The 17,265-nt window shown below is 52.1% G+C and overlaps 1 protein-coding gene across 4 annotated transcripts in view; it reads right to left on the reverse strand.

The window, feature by feature from the left end:
• HIVEP3 (HIVEP zinc finger 3) overlaps positions 1-17,265 on the reverse strand; it is a 369,906-nt gene that overhangs the window by 127,540 nt on the left and 225,101 nt on the right. The window lies entirely within an intron of this gene.

A 17,265-nucleotide genomic window follows, 5' to 3' on the forward strand; every position in this document is an offset into this window, starting at 1 on the left:
GTCTTTGCAAAGACTCTCCTTTTCTGAAATACCGTCTCTACCCCTCCTGCTGTCCTTCACACCCTAAATCAAGCCTGCCCTTGACATAGGTCTGTCTCTTGATTAGGGCAACCAAGATAGGCCCCTGCCCCTTACTCCACTACTGTCCAGCCCTCTCTGCTCTGCTTACTGTTCCTGGCTGGGAGCAGCTCCAGGTGGGAGCAAGTAGGTGTCTAGTTATAATTCATAGGCCCGGAAGGGTGACATTTTGTCATTTGCACAAAAGCTCAGATGACAGCCTGGTTCCTGTCCCAGGATGAGTGCCCTCCCCTGGTGTTGAGGGGTGGTCCTGCCCCACTGGGAACCTCCCAATGGATTTAGTCACCCTCCTGTGAGGCCACAGGCAGCTCAATGCTTTCTGCCTTTAGAGATGCGCCCATCACCCCAAGTTGCAGTCAGCTGGGAGAAACCTTCCTTCTTTTCAGATTGGGAGCTGCCAGGAACTTTCCATCTTAGTTCTTCTTCTGCCAGGACTAAGAAGTTTACAAATGTTTGTTAAGTTTGAATGATCCTGGGAGCCAAACGGAAAGACAAACTAGCCATAGGAGGGTCAGAACGATCCAACTGAGAGCTGTAGCTTCAGTTCCAGAGGCCCTGGCCAGGGGCTGGGGTGGAAGACAGGTTCTCAGTGAGACTGGACTGGATGCTCGGGAAGCTGGGCCAAGGTGCCTGCCTGTGATGGCTGCCCTGCCAGGGCTCTTTCCTTCGACCACTCCTTTGCTCCAACTTTCTGTGGTTTGGGATTTGTCTTTCCCCTCCTTTCTCTTGGCAAACTCTCATGCAGCCCCATCTAGGCGGCCTGAGATATTCCCAGCCCAGCCCCCAAACACACAGTCTCAACTGGCCAGAGACAAGGGAAAGGGAAGGGATGAGAAAAGGGCATTTTATCAAGTGCCTTCATTGTGCCAGATACAGTCACCCTGGGTTCCCCAGAATCTTCCAAATACCCTGCTTTTTACCCCTCAGGCCACATGCTCCATCCAGCTGTGGCCAGCCTCCCGGTCAGGAGTGTTGGCCAGGAAGCCTCCACTCAGCTCCTCCTACAACCAAAGCTACCTGTCCCCACCTTGAGACTCAGCCCCCGCCCCAATTCTGGTGCCATTTCTCACCAGAGGCTGGAAAGTCTTCAGGACTCAGCCTCAGAGCTCAGGGACACAGGATGGGGGCAGGCAGCCCTGCTTCAAGGCTAGTGGCCCGAGCCCAACTCCACTCCGCAAGCCACCACCCTTATCCTGGGGTCCCGAGCACCTTTCCCACCCTGCAGCTGGATGGGCCCCAGGTGAGAAGGCAGGTGGTGCCAGGTGCTTCAGCCCTTCCCCTGCGTATAACTGGGCCAGGTCTTGAGAAATTCCCAGAGCTTGGCCCTGGGGGCTTTCCCACATTCCTTCGTTCCTCAAACATGAATCAGGCTCCTTCCCTGTTCTGGGAACGTGCAACACACAAACCTGTGTTCTAGGAGCTCTGTCCAAGGATGGAGACTGGCAGGTAAACATCACCCCAGTGCAACTTGCTAAATGCTACGGCACTGTTTGCCAAGCTTGGGGCAGGGTGACGGGTGGGGGGTGCGAGGGCACACAAGGTGAGAGATAAGATTCATGCTACTTCTGGGGCTACAATTCAGGGAGAATGTGGTCCAGGTGTCCCAGGCTAGATTGCTGAATGCTTGTTTCCATGGAAACACCACACACACACACACACACACACACACACACACACACACACACACACTGGGCTTGGTTCTGCTGTGAAGCCAACATCACGCTGTAGAGACTTCACAGGCTAAAAGAGATTGGAACAGGGGAGATGCTTGGCATCTGATCTGTCATCTAGGAGGCTGTCTCTGAAATTTCGTTTCCAACTCCTAACAACCAAATTACAGATACAGTTTTGGAACACATCACGGTTCCTAAGGAGCTGGGGACTGCCACAGCATTCTTGGGAGAGCTTTCGATGTGGGGCTGAGCAATCCAGCCTGTAGGCCCTCCAGGTAATTTATGTTTGGGTCTTGTGCTTACTTACCAGCCACCCCCTCTCCACCTTCCTGTCCCCCATGGCTATGATTTCCTGGACTCAGATGCTTTGTGTTGGTTTACCATTTGTGTGTATGTGTGTGTGTGGCAGGTGCTCTCTCGATAGATCTGTTACATCAGTCTTCCCTTCTCACAGAGGCAGCCATCTTTCTCGAGGGACAGAGACCGAGGGATGCTCTCAGTTTATAGAGATCACCTTCTGGGATCCCAGTGGATTCAGCCCCAGCCTCGCTCCCCAGCCTGAGGGCTGTGTTTCTGGCTTCCTAACTCAGCCAGGCACTCCCTTCATCCTTAATCTGATGCTGTGGGTAACAGCATGGGCCTTGGAGTCACACGGACCTGGCTTCGGATCTCAGTTCCACTTATTATGTGACCTTGAGCATGTTTACATGATGTCACTGACTGTGACTTCTTCATCTCAAAGGGCTGCTGCGAAGATTTGACAAGAAACTGCATAAAGCCCTTGATAGAGTACCCAGCACCTAGTAGGTGCTCAATCGACAGTAGCAACTGTTACTTAGTCCCCATATTGTGACCCAGAATCCTGCTCCCCCCATATTGTTTACCTTCACTAATGGGGGCACCCATCATCCCAAGCCTGAGCCAGAACCCCTTCCCCATCTCTGCTCTCCCAGTCCAGGCCGCCATCGTCCCCCAGTAACAGCAGCCTTCTCCCCGGTCCGCCTGAACTTCCTCTCCTCCAGTCCGTTCCCCAAGCTTGGCAAAGAACACTGCAGGCGGAACTCTAAGACAAGTTCAAGTGGGTCCCTGCCCTGTTAAATTGCCCTGTCTATTAGTGCCTCTTTCAACAGCCTCGGTTCACCTACCCAAGCCTCCCCATCTCTGCACCATCCCCATGCTCCCACCATACAGAACTGCTCACTGTTTCCGAACCTGCTGAGTGCATTTTGCACATGCAATTCCCTGTACTGTTCCCCTCACTCCTATTGCTCAGTCGGCTGCCGATTCAGCATTCCAGGTCAGCTCAGAGGCCACTTCCCTTGTGAAAGCCCCCCTGGTCCCCCAGGTGTCATTGGCTGCTTCCTTCTCTGTGAACCTCCAGCATTTGGTACAGACTGTCCCGGCTTGTGCCCCACTACATGCAGTCATTTCATTCATGCATCCGTGGGCCCTTTAGCTTCCGCAGCTCTGTGTACAACCACGTCTTACTCAGTGCCAGGAACATCACAGTATTCAGAGCATACCAAGGACAGGCCTCTGCCCCTCTGGCCATCCTGTCCAACAAACAACTTCAAGAGGCCGCACGGCCTCAAGCGCACTGACTCATTTTCCCCCAGTGACAAAACCCTCTGCTTTTCCTACACTTCAGAATGAGGCTTTGGCTCAGCCTAAGCCCCATGTCTGCCTCATTCTGACTTTTCAGCAGTGCTTCTGGGGACTCCCGCAGGGCCCAGCGAGCCCCAGGTGGGGAGGGTGTGGCCTGTGGTTCCAGGAAGTCAGGAGATCAGTCAAGCCACACACTCCCCTGGCAGCTGTGAGAACAAGTCTTCCCCAAGCCAAGGAGCCGACCTGCTAGGGCATCAGTAACAACCACCATCTACCCTGCGTATGGCTCCGTGATTGCCACGGGGGTGGCAGCAGGAGAGCATCAGCTCCTAAGGCCTGGATCAAGACAGTCTGCGTGTGGGTCCTGCCTCTGACACTTACTAACCACTTAACTCCCCTGAGCCTCAGTTTTCACAGCTGTAAAATGGGGAGGAGAATGCATCTCGGAAAGGATTATGAAGCTTAAATGAGAACTGATGAAAATAAAGAAGTACATTGCCAATATCAAGAAACTGGCATACAGTAGATGCTCAATAAAGGAAGCCCCTCTCCCCATATTCACTCAAGCTCTGTCGGGGAGACTCTGGTGCATGAGAGTCTGTCTTTGACAGAGACTCATCAAGTGAGGGAAGGGAGGAAATGAGCATTTAATCATCCCCATAAACATCAAGACGAGACAGTTACAGGTATGACAAGAAAAAGTTTCAGGAGCAACAGGGAGAAAAGATGGCTTTCAAACCTGCACCCTTGTGTGACTTATGCAACAGTGATGGCTACCACCTGTGTGGCCAGCCCAGGACAAGAGGCTGGAACTGGGCAGGCGGCAGTCAGGAAGGAGTCCCAGGGCAAGAGCAATGAGACATGATGTGCATCTGACAGACTGGTCCCAGAGAGAGCTTGCACACTCAGAAAATAACTGATAATAGTGAGTAAAAGCAACAGATGATGCAGGCAATATGGAAAGAGAGATGAAAATGGGAAGGAGCACGGACTGGTTTGAAAGCTAATATTTGGAGCCTCCTTCTAACAATAACAAAGAAATCTAGAAATAGTCCCCCGTTCTACACCTGCTCAGGCTCCCGCCCACTGCGGACTTTCTGAGCTCTCAGGGGAAGTGGTGAGAACCCTAGTCCTCCATCCTTCGGCCTTGGCGTCCTCCTGCAGGGAGGGTCTGGCCTGGGCAAGATCACTCATTAGTTCCCTAAACACAATATGAATTTTCACTTCCATGCCTTTGCTCATGCTGTTCCTTCCACCTGGAATGCCCTTCCTTCTCCTTATCCTCCCATCCACCATTCCCTTCCCTTCCCTTCAGCTTCTATTAACCCTCCTTGCCAATTTAGTGACCTCATCCTATGATGTCCTTCAAATGTCCTGTTTTTCTTATTTTTTCCTGATCAACCCCCACCCTCAGTAGAATTACAAAACCCCTTCTCATGTTCCTGTGTCTTGCTTTGCATGTACCACCAAAGCATTTATCACATTACAGTAAAGTCTTTGTGTCTGAGGCCCCCGCTAGGTTGGGAGAGCTCTGAGGGTCTATGCCTGGCACCTAGTAGCAGCTCAACATACAGAGCACTGGATGGCTTCCTCCCATCCTTCCCATAGCTGGGGAATATGGCCGTATCTGTCACTTTGCCTGGAGGTGCAGCTGGACCCCGATTAATCCCTCAGAAGCTCCAGCACTTAGCAAGACATGCTCCTTCTAGCCTGAAAATCAGCCCTCTGAAGGTTGTCTCTCAACCCCTCACCCCCACCTTACTGCTGATTTTGTGCAACCCACCCCTCAACCCTGCCTTGAATCTGATTGGATGAGAATCCCAGCAAGCATCTTGGGGTACATAGTGGGTACCAATCAGAAGGAGCTGGATCAGGGGAGCTTGGGAGCTGAGGCAATGTCCCCAAAGGTAGCAGGCTGGAAGAGCAGGGGAACTGAGGAGGGAAAAGTGGGCACATGGATTTGGTCACTGGATCTGGGCTTGGAGGTCAAGAGTCAACCACAATCTGGGAGTGAGGAGGAGGGCATGACAGTTAATTTTACACATCAGATTGACTGGGTCATGGGGTGACCAGAATTTGGCCAAACATTATTCCGGGTGTGTCTCTGAGGGTATTTCTGGATGCGATTAAGAGTCAAATGGATAGACCAAGTGAAGCAGATGACCCTGTCCCATGTCAGGGGCCTGGTCCAAGCCATCGAAGACCGGAATAGAACAAAAAGGCTGAGTGAGAGGGAACTCCTCAGCCTGGAGGACTGAGCTAGGACATTGGCTTTTTTTCAGCCTTTGGACTCAGACAGAAACATCAGCTCTTATTGAGTCTCCAGATTGCTGGCTTTCATACTGGAACTCACGCCACTGGCTCTCCTGGGACTCCAGCTTGCCACCTGCAGGTCTTGGGACTCCTCAGCCTCCAAAGTCACAAGAGCCAATTCCTTACAATGGGTCTCAGTCTCTCACTGTCTCGTGTGCATGTGCACAATATACATATATATCCTATTTGTACTATATATAGATGTAGGGGTGTGTGTGTGTGTGTGTGTGTGTGTGTGTGTGTGTGTGTGTGTGTGTGTGTGTATCCTATATTCTGATTCTCTAGAGAACCTTGACTAATACAGAGGACTAATGTATAAACTCCCCGGATCTCAGGAGGGTCCTACATTCCTTATTTGGAGTCCCTTTTGTCCAACAGCTCTCCAAAATGAGTAGGCATTTCCTACCTCCTCACATCTGGAGTTGGTCCCGCTCGCCTGAGAGAGGCTCTCTGCAGATGGATGCAAGCTGTCACTCCTCTGGGAACTCCCAGCACTCAGTATGGGCCTAGCACCGCATGGGTGCTCAGTGTGTTAGCTGAACAGACAGATGCCTCGCCCTGATTTGGGCAGCCCTTGATCGTTTAGGGCACAATTGCACCCAGACTCTCATGTCATCTCCAAGACTCTGTGAGAGGCAGGACAGGGACCATCAGCCCCAGTGACCAGATGAGCAAACAGAGGCCCAAAGAGGACCTAGAGGTAGTCCTGACAGCAGAGGGGCCAAGGAAGGATGCAGCCCCAGGTCCAGGTGCCTCTGCCTCACCTGAACACGTGCATTCTCTAACAAATGTTCAGTGAACACCTGCCACAGGCTGGGCCCTATTCAGGGGACTCACAGCAAGTACCTCAGTGAAAGAAATGGACAAAAAGCTCTGCCCCCATGGAGCTTGCATTCTAGAAGGAAGAACCAAACAATAAAGAAATGAATTAAATAAGTAACTTATACCACATGCTAGTGGGAAGTACTTACTATGGAAAGTATATGGTAGAGCAGAGCACAGGAATTAGGAGTGCAGGGGTAGGGGGTTGGTCACAAATTGAAATAGGGTAGTTAGAGTGAGCCTCATTGAGAAGGTGGTGTTGGAGCATGACTTGAAGCAGGTGAAGACTGGGTCCTGTAGATATTGGGGGAAGAACTCGGCAGTGCAAAGGCCCTGTGGTGAGTGTGTTAGGCATATTACTTGGGCCTTGTAGGCCATTGTAAGAACTGCAGCTTTAGGAGAAATAAATAAAGGCTACCGCTGTTGGCTTAGCCCCCACAGCAGGCCTCCTATGGGTACCACTCTTCCCAGAGAGCAGGACCCAGCTTGGGCAGGCAGTGAAAGAGTCTGAGAAAGTTTGAATGGAGGAGGGAATAGCAGACCAAGAAGAGACAAGAAGAGATTTTTCATGATTACCATCTTCCTGAGCTTCAGCCAGACACCTCCTGGCTTTCACCTGCATCATTTCTAAAGGCCTGAATTCTTGCCGCTGGAATTTGGTGTTGGGTTTCAGATCGGGACCCTCACTGGTGGCGGTGATACTGGACAAGTTCTTTAACCTCCTAGGGGACGCATTCAATGACAAAGTAAGATAGACCCAGCTCCTAAGGGCCATTTGGAGCAGGGAGCGGGGCTCTCAGGGAACATGCCCCTCTCAGGGGATTTGTGAGGAGTCAACCAGATACGGGGCAGGACAGCACTACAGGCAGCCTATAGCGTGCTGGACCCCTGCTGGCTGTCTCAATGCCACTCAGCCTCGACAGGGAGACCAGGGCCCCGCTTTGCCTCCACTACACAATGACAGATGTAAGAAGTAGATCAGCTCCCGCAGCCTAGATGAAGTTGCAGTCAGCAGCCTAATTTTAGATTGAGCATCTGTTCTTCCTTCCCAGAGACTCAGCTCTGTCTGGGATTCGCTCCGTCTGGAATTGCCAGAGAAACAAATTCTGTTCTATGCGTACAGAGGCTGGTGGTGTCCAGATCAGAGCTGGCCCATGGGCCCTCACCATGGGGAGGCCCTCAGGAGCTGTGCCACACCAGGATGTCTGAGTCATCTCTACTAGTCTCCCATCTCACACCCATGGTCACGGATTCCCATGGGTGCCATCTTTGATTTCCATTCTGCTTTCCCAGCTGGTGAGTCAAATGTGGATCTGCCTCAACTGGAACAGGAGGGCCTCCTGATGGCTCTCAGCCATCCCCGCACCCCCAGCTCCCAGCACAGGTCCTGAAGAGCTCATCCCAAGTAAATGCAGCCAAGGAAGACCAAGACTAGGAAGGCACAAAGGAAGGGTCCATTGTTGGCAAATCTTCCTAGGAAGGCTTCTCAGAGGAGGTGACTTTTGAGTTAGACTTTGAAGGGTGAGTAGCTATTTATCACTAGAAAAGGCCACCAAGGCAGGGGAAACAGATGAAGGAACAAGAGCTTGAGAGAGCACTGAATGTATGGGAATGGTTCGAGGGAGGAAGAGGGGGAGAGAGGAGAAAGTGGGGATTCTAGGTGCACTGGGGACACGGGGCCATACCTCCAGGCTAAGGAACTGGGCTGGTGCCTGCAGGTGGGCAGCCTGGGAAGGGGCCTTTGGAGCCTGGGCTCTGACAGGTGAGTGTGGGTGGTTTCCAGGGCCCTCGAATCCAGGAGGGCCGCCTTCCTTGTCACTTCCCTCCATGGCCTGTCTGGTCTTGTAGGGCCTTCCCCATCACCGCTTCACCACCAAATGCAGGGTGTGCTGGGGGTGCCCACTCCCCTCCTAGACGCCCACCTGAGTCCTGGGCTGAGCATTTCCAGGCATCAGGCCATTCTTCCCCCACCCCCTGACCACTGCTCCATCCTTGCCTCAATCCTCAGTTCCCATGGGCAGATCCCCGTTGGCCTCTCTGGACACATTTTGCCACCTGGTGCTCCAGAAGGACCCTGCAGTCCAACATGGCCTGTTCTGACCTCAGCACTGCCCTGTGGCACAGAGGAAGGCAAATTGCACTCTCCAGACTACGGGCATCCTACCTTTCCTTGTCTAATTCTTCTAACACCCTTTTCAGATGCTCATTATTTATCCCATTTTATAGGTAGGGAAAAAAGGGCATGACAAGGTGAACTACAGGCAGATCATACAGCCAGAAAATGTGATGGAGGTGGGGGATGGACCCAAGTCCATCTTTTTCCTTTCCCACTAGCCTCCCCCCAGCCCTGAGGATGGGGCCTGAGCTGGTGCCAGGACCACGGGCAGTCAGACTTCTGGCCAGCTTGGGTGGCGAGCAGAAAACTGGCAGAGAAGGAGACCTCGCCCAGAGACCCTGCCTTGATGCCCTTGAGAAAGAAGGAGTTAAAAGCTTATGTAAAGACATTTGCAAATAGATCCTACAAAACAACATTTGGATGATTTAAGTGTTAAGGAATCAGAACCATATGGATTAAATGTCCCTGACGTTACGTATGGTCTTAAAAATTAGAAGGAGATGTACCGAGAACACACACACATATAAAATATGGGAGGCCAGACCACATTTTGAGCTTCATGGACACGGACTTATTGGAAAAACACGACCCAACATTCACCTAACTTCTCCCGGGCTGGCCCTCCCCCACCCCACCCCTCCTCCCCACCAAACTGGGCTCAGCTCCTGCCCTAGGGACCCAGCCTGAGAAAGAGACTTCCCAGCCCGGCAGGCCTGATGCTCTAACCACAAAACAGTTAGAGCCAAACAGCTGCGTCAGGAACGGCTGGGGTCTCCCAGAGGCCAGATGGGTGGTCACAGGTGGAAGGAGGCAGTGGAGACACTAGTTTCCCAGGAGGGCCTGCAAGTACTTTAAGGGAAGACGTTGCAAAGCTCTGGGGAGGCAGACACTTTGAGGTGCCACACTTTCTGTTCATCACTGCTTCCGTACCTCTCTCAATCCTCCCAGCAACCTGGGGAGGAAAGAGTCATCACCCCCACTTCACAGGAGGGGAAACTGAGGCTCGGAAGGGTTGGGCGCTCTGCACAGCTAGCAGGCAGGAAACCAGACCGCAGCCTGGATTTCCTGGTCACACACCCAGGGCTGGTCCCACTATACCTTGAAGCAAACCTAAAACGGGAGCCTGTGTCCACCTGAACTTGGAAAGTTAAACAAAACAAAACAAAACAAAACAAAACAAAACAAAACAAAACAAAAAACACACCTGATCGTGTCAGTTGCTCAAAATTGAAGGTTTATCTGGCAGGGTGTTTTCAGGGACTAGCCGAATACAAGTAAACCAGATTTGGTTGTGACTCTAAATCGCATGTGGTGTTGAGCTGGTGGGAGAGGATCTGTGATGCTCAATTTTGGGGAAAATTAGACCACAGAAATTGCCTGGGCTGGTCCTGAGGGGGACGAGAGAGGATGAGAGAAAAAAACCACTGGTGCCAGGTGTCATGTTGGAAACCAGGAGTATGGCAGCTCCCTGGACCCTCACCCAGCCTGTGCAGAAGGTAGGGTTGCCTTTCTTCTGTATAGAAGGACGCACAGGTGCAGAGAGCCTAGGTCATGAGAGCACACAGCTGCATTTATACCCCAGGCCTCTCTGCCACCAGGCCAGTGCACTTGTCCTGAGCCCAGCCGACTGGGGCTAAGCCTCCCCAAAGAAGGCCAGGGCTTAACCAGAAGCAGGTTTGTTGGGAGAATTAAGTGCCACACAAACATAAGTCCAGCCCAGAGTCAGGAGGGCTGGCATCAAGTCTGTCTCAAGCACGGACAGGTCCCCTGCGTCCAGTCTCAGGCCTGCTGCTTGTGAAATGATCATTAAACAGATCAATGGGTGGAAAGGAAAGAGGCATTCCTGCCCATTCTCTTTTCTCCATCCCTCACTTGAGCTGTTGTTTTGTGGACACAAGGGAAGGCCTTCACAGTGATGTATTTATCCTGGTGACACTGTTCCGATCAATGGGACGCATGCTTACAGCCTGTCCAGAGCTCTCAGGGTGTCGATTTTAACCTGGGATATTCTGAGGACATGGGAATAAATTCCCAGGGCAGGAACCAGGGAAAAAAGGAGAAAGGGCACAGGGATGGGGCAGAGAAGGTGAGACTCCCTCCCCATGGCACTGAGCCTTCCTCCCTGTCCTTCACCTGTCCAAAAAGTCTGTAGCAGATCTGTTTGTTCATTGATGGGCTTCTTATAATGGCCTATTACCAGGTAGCCTTATATCTTGTCTCATCCCAGCCTGACCTGACCATGGGCCACGAGGATAGCGTCGTCATATTGGGATTAGAACCAGTCACTTTTCAAGGCCCTCTTGGGAAGGCCTTTGCCCTTGCCTTTCTCCTGGTCAGATATATTGGAAAAACACTGATTGTTACCCAGACCTACTGGAGATTCCCAATGTACACAGATGAAAACCCAGAAAGGAGATGGTAAAGAGAAAAGCTTACCTTTAATCCACAGTAGTGGAAAAGAACAGAGAGTCCCTCCTCTACCCACCAGTGTGTCCATCCCTGGCACCCAACTTTCAAGCACTCAGAAATCTTGCAATTCTGAGCACAAGTAGCCTAGAAGATCCCTCTGAGGGCTTCTGCTGGCTTCTCATTTACAGAACCCATCCTCCCACGGGCATCCCTGTTCTCCCACCAACGCCCCAAATATTCTCCACTCCAGGCCTGAATCCACACTCCCATGGGCCCCAGGCATGTCCTGCTTAAATCTTCTCAATGGCTTCCTCCTGCTCTTGAGACAAAGACCAGATTTCTTTGTGTGGTCTCCAAGACCCTGCCTGCCTCTCCCGCCTGATCTCCTCTTCCTTCCACAGAAGGCAGAGGGGTATGCTTTCAGTCTCTTTCATCTCAGGGCCTTTGCACATGCTGCACCTGTGCCTGAAGTGTTCTTCCTGTACATCCCTTCCTTACCCAGTTAACTCCTCTCCAGATTTTTAATTTCACCTCTCACATCAGCACTGCAAGGACCCCTGTATACAGGTTTATACCCTCTCTGCATACTCTCTGTATACCTGTATAGTCTCATATCCTGGATATGATTGCTCAACAAAACATGCTTTGTCTTTAGAGCCCAGCAACTGTTGACATTTGTAACTTCTTTTTCTTTGTGTGAGTTTTCTGTCTAACGACCAGCTCCCTCACTGAAATATAAGCCCCAGGTGACAAGCATCCTCTGCTCACTACTGAATCCCCAGAACCTGCCACAGGAACAGCTGGCCCACAGGTTTTCCCAGCGCTCCCTGAGAGGCCTTGAGTAAGGCAGAAGACGGTAGGAGGGTCACTGTGACCTCAATCTCTTCCTTGAGCTGAGTGAGATAGAAGAACAGGGGACCCAGACCCCAGCCTCAGGTGTCTCAGAAAGTCTCAGATAGGGTGACAAGGTCAAATAATGCTTCTGAACCTCAGTTTCCTAATCTGCAGCATTAAAAAGATGTGCCAGTACAGAATGACTTCTATTTTTATATTACATCATCAACTCAGCTCTTTCTTCCAGTCCCAGGGTAATAGGCAGCATTGTTTTTTGTCTGTCCAGTATCCTCTGTCCAGTATCCTCTTTTCCCTTTCTTCTGGTAAGAGCTCCTCAGGGAACTGTCTTCCCCAACTCCAATCATGATTCTGGCAGGGCTTTTCATCAACATGACCCTACTACCTGTACCCGGTCCATGGTAGGGGGCAGGCTACCAATTTGGTCAAATACTGTAGTCTCCTGGGACAGGAGTAGTCATGTGACCCAAGCTGGGCCTATCGGATCACCTTCTTGGGATTATTCCCACTGTCACAGCTGGGAGGAAAGGTTGTTTCCTATCCAGGGTCACCAGCTGGGGTGGTGAAGGTTAGGAGCCCTCAGGGGCCTATAGCCCTTCCCTGCTTCACACACTTTCCATGCTGTGTAGCAGAAGAAGCCTCAAGGCAGCAGATGAGACTATGGCCAACACAGAAAGGAGTAAACATGAAAAATGTAGTGAAAATAAGAGTCTGATGACCTGATGACCTTGTATTACTTCCTGGATCTAGCCATGCTTGATATCCACCCATTCATCCATCCCAGTCAAATGAGACCATGAGACAACAGCGATCTCTCTCTCCTCTTCTCCCCCAACTCCTTCTTTTCTTAAGTCAGGTGGAATTCAGTTTCTGTTCGTGCATTTGAAAGAATGCTGCCTAATACATCCAGGTCCAAAGTCATCCCATAGTACTGAAAAAACAATTTCTTGGAAGAACAATAGCAATGAAGATGGGCATGCATTAGAGCCTTGCACTACTCTAACTTGTCTCACGTGGGTCATCCTTCTAATCCTCATGACAATAATAGAGAAATACTGTGGTGGGATGGATGATAAGGAGCCCTATATTAGGGTGTTAGAGACCTCAGCTCTAATGTTGGCTTTGGCATGCACTAGCTGTGTGATGTTGAGCTGGTTTCTTAACTTCTCTGGGCTTACCTTTCTTCCTTTATAGGCAGTGATGCCAACATCAAAAATTGCTGTGAGGAGAAATGAAATGAAACAAACAAAAGGGCCTAGTAGGGTTCTTGGTTGGGAGAGCCTTAATAAACATTAGCTGAGCCTGTCAAATCGAGAAGTCCTTTCTAGAAAGATAGTCCTTTAGGCCTTGTTTCTAAGAATTAGTGTTGGCCATGGGTAAAAGAGGAAAGGAATGGGTAAGAAGCTAGAGTTCAGTACCCAGCTGATATCTGACACTGGCCATTGGCTGCTGACTGCGGTGACACGACTTCCTCACATGCTGGGCAGTCAGGTGTGTCCACAGGGGCGGCAGCTCCAGCTGAGTGGTGATGGGTCGCCAAGGCAAGAAGCCTATTTATAGTTTCCAGATGGGTCTAAGCTGCTTCCAGCCTCCCTGGACAGTGTGAAAGGATGGGCCGGGACTCCGCAAAGGCTGAACTTGACCCCAAGTCCCCATCTAATGGGTCTCAGGCTTTATTGGAGTGAGGGCAGGGTGTGCCCCTCTGTGATGCCCTGTCTGGGAAGTTGGACATTCTGTGCTGCCTTCCAAAGAGCAATTCTGAAAAATGCTGTTCAGAATAAATGTTTTGGTTGCATTTTGCAATGTGGCTGTCCGGGAGATTTCCATTGAGTGTGGTTTGCAAGGCGATTCTCCTTGGCTGTTTACTCCCTGAGATCCCCGCAGCCGGTTCCTGGCAGGCATCTGTGTCTGCTGCACTCCTGGGCCGCTGGGACCCGGACGCTCCTCCCTAGAGGGAGGCTGAACTGGCTGGCCCCTCGTGGGGGCCTGATTGTGATGATGCACTAGGCAGCTGGCCACCGGTCCCTCCCCACTGTCCAGCTCAACCTTACCCTCCTTCGCCAGTGCTGGCCAAGACTGGTGCCCTCTTAGGAGCCTTGTTCCCACCAACAAAGGGGAAACTGTAATTAGCTGAGCTGCGCTGGGCCAGGGGCCTGGAATTCCTGCGGGCCCAGAGATGTGGCCTTGTCCATTTCCTCTTCCCAGGGTGGCCTCCTGCTCCTGCTCCTCTCCACCCACTCACCTCTTCCCTGGAGCCACAACCACACAGTGGGCATATGTAGTCTGAGCAACACCACTGTCTCCCACCCATCCCCCACCCATCCGAGCCCTCTTGAGAGAAACCTCAACCCCAAGGAGCCTGCGAGCATACCGTGTCTTCTGGTTACAGTGACTGTGGCGACTGTCCTACTCCCCCTGAGGCCAGGACCTTAGGGCTGCTGAGGCCCTGCCTGCCCGCTGTTTGGGCCTGCTCCAATAGCAAAGCCCTCCAACCAAAAGGTCACTCCTAATCTCCAAGAGGAGGTAGACAGCAGTAGGGGCAGCAGGCCTGCTTCTGAGCCAGCGCATCTTAGAGTCAGCTCCCTGGTCCCTACTGCCATGGCCAGGTTTCCAGGGAAAGATGGATTTGTGGGATCAGGGTCTGGCAATCAAGACAGAGAAACAACAAAAATGTGTGGGGGGAGTGATGTTTCTGAAGAACACAGAGTTAGGTGTTTGCTCTATGGGACCCGGGGCCCAGGGAGAAGGTGCCCCACCAGGGATGGGCCACAAGGATCCTGGTTAGGGGAGCTCACATCATGAGCCAGCATTTGGAATGTTAAAGACCTTTGGAATGTTAAAGACCTTAAAGGCACCCTTGAGGATAAGTGAATATTGTTCTTTCTCTCATTTCTTTTCACTTCCCCAAAGCCATTCCCCAATTCCTTTGACAGGCACCCAATTCTGGAGGGTCCTAGAGTTACCACAATGTGGGCCTTCTGGAACTCCACCCCATTTTGTGGGTGAGGGAGCTGAAGCTTCTGGAGGCCAAAGTCCACGCCCAGGGTCCCAGGGCAGGATGAGGCAGAACCTGGATTGGGACTCAGGTGGCAGAACCCAAGTCCAGGACGCCCTCCACGGGCCATGGCTGCTGTGGATCAGAGACCACAGCCCATCTTCCCAGCCGGGTGCCTGGCAGTGAAAGTTGCTGGTCTCTCCCAACCCACTCCCAGTGGTCCAAAGACCACTGCATGCATTTGGGAAGAGGGCTGGAGGCAAGGCTTGGAGGACAGTCCACACTCCTGGAACGGAAGGGAGCTGACCAGCCTGCACAGCATTGACGTCCAGCTGTGGGCATTGTGCAGACCAGGAGGGTCACTCCATGTCCCAGCTCCACTCAGCCTCAGACTCTGGGCTTAGCACCTTAAGGTCCAGCCCCACCCATGGTTGAGCTCATCCGACCCAGGCCTGGGAGGATGTGGGCAACCTAGTTCCATCTAGGGCTAGAATTAATTTTCCCACCATAAGCCACATGCCCCGTGGTTGCCCTGGGCTTGCCTCTGCTCACCTGCCACTGTCTTATTTTAGTGCCTTGGGGGGAGGGGCGGGGTGTCTGTCGAGGGGGTTCTGACCTGGTTCCCTCATAACAACTTGAGTCCACTCACTTCACCCAGAGTCTGGCACCTGTCCGACCATATAGCCCTTCCCTCCATGGCCAGGGCCCTGTGCCTCAGCCTCATGGCAATCAACTCTGGACCCTCCCATGAAGAGAGAGGGGCCAGAACCGCTGGAATCCCTTCTAAGAGACACTGATTGTTACACCCAAAGCACACATGAAGGCCTGGACAGCCAGGCTGGGACACCAGCAGTTCTCTGTAGGCTAGCTTGGGGAGCAGGCTGGAGAGGGGGGCCAAGCTGCTGAGACCCAGGTCTCCCTCAGGTCTCCTTGGTGTTGAACATGTCCACAGTGACAAGGGCTCACTCTGGCCTTAGCCTTGGCCTTGCACTCTAATTCCCATCTTCCAAACTCCAACTCCAAGACAAGAGGGTGTCACTCAGAGTTCCGAAACAGTGGGAAGGCTGGGGGCACTGACCTTAACCTACAACTTCTCAGCCTAGTCATGGAGCCCAACTGGCCTGGCTCGGCCCGTAGACAAAGGCCATGTTCTACCCACTTCTCTTTGAACTGACTTCCAGGCTTTCTCCGTCTCAGCCTGCAGAGAAGAGTTGTCTTTTCTGCTGGTGCTGGAGGTACAACTCACCCTTCTGCCAGGAAATGGCTTTATGCCACCTCATTCTTATCCTGGTTCCTTATCCGCTGGAGGGCATCCCACATCTTTTAAACCAGCATGCAGGGTATGTGCCCAAAAGGACCAACCCCTTGTGGACATTTGCCTTTTACAGAAATAATCACTGCACCAATTACTGAGCACTTACAAGAGCCAAGCTCCATGCTAAATATTTCATATGTGGAACCCTGTCAATAATAATTCCAGGAGGTAGTACTAACATTATTCCTACCTTACAGGTGAGGAAAACGAGGCTCAACATCCATCTAAGTCTAAAGCCCTTCTACCCCAGAAGCTGAGACTCAATCTGTGTGCTGTCTCAACAGGCTTCAAGAGCTGTTTCTTGGGGAACCAGGGGCGACTCCAGGTGATGCTGCTGGAATGTGATGTCCTCCCTCCTCAGTAAGCAATGCAAGAACGCTCAGCCGGAGCTCACCTGCTTCAGGCCTCCTGCCTACCTGACCCTGGGGTCAGTTTACAAGTCACAGGAGACAAAGGGCCCTTGCATTGCATTCTTTCAGGGACACAGTTAACCCAGCACACATCTTGTGGGCCAGCATGGCGCAGAGCTGGCCTGTGCTCACCCACCATTCCCAGAGACCACCCTGACGGGATGAGCAGGTGCTCCAGCTGACTAGTGGGTAAAGGGGGGGACTTGAGGGAGGGAGGCCTGGAGGAGCCCGGGAGAGAGACCTTGTGTCTGGCTGCGTGCATATCCCATTGCTAAGGCCTTGTGGCTGATGCATCCATTCCTCCTGCTGTGGACTGGTTGCCCTGGCTTGGATGTTCCCTCGATCTGCGAAACCGATTCATTGACAGATCTGCTCCCAGCTCACCTCCAGGAACATAGCCCCACTCAGACACATCTGTCTTCCCTCTACTGCTCCCCTGGAGGATAGTTCCCCAGCTATTACATAATCAAGGGGGCCCAGCCCTCACCAGCAAGGCCTTTCATTGGAAAGCTCTTTCCCAAGGGTGTTGGGGATCTAACTTGTGCCAGCCCAGGCCTCCCTACCTCTCACCCCCTCTGTCATCTCTCTCTTTCTCTCTCACACACAGACACACCCAGGCATACATATTTACATAACACTGGAGCAGCTGAGGTCACATCTGTCCATGCCATTGGCCA

This window comes from Camelus ferus, chromosome 13 (genome assembly GCF_009834535.1).
Source record: "Camelus ferus isolate YT-003-E chromosome 13, BCGSAC_Cfer_1.0, whole genome shotgun sequence".
NCBI classification, from domain to species: Eukaryota; Metazoa; Chordata; class Mammalia; order Artiodactyla; family Camelidae; genus Camelus; species Camelus ferus.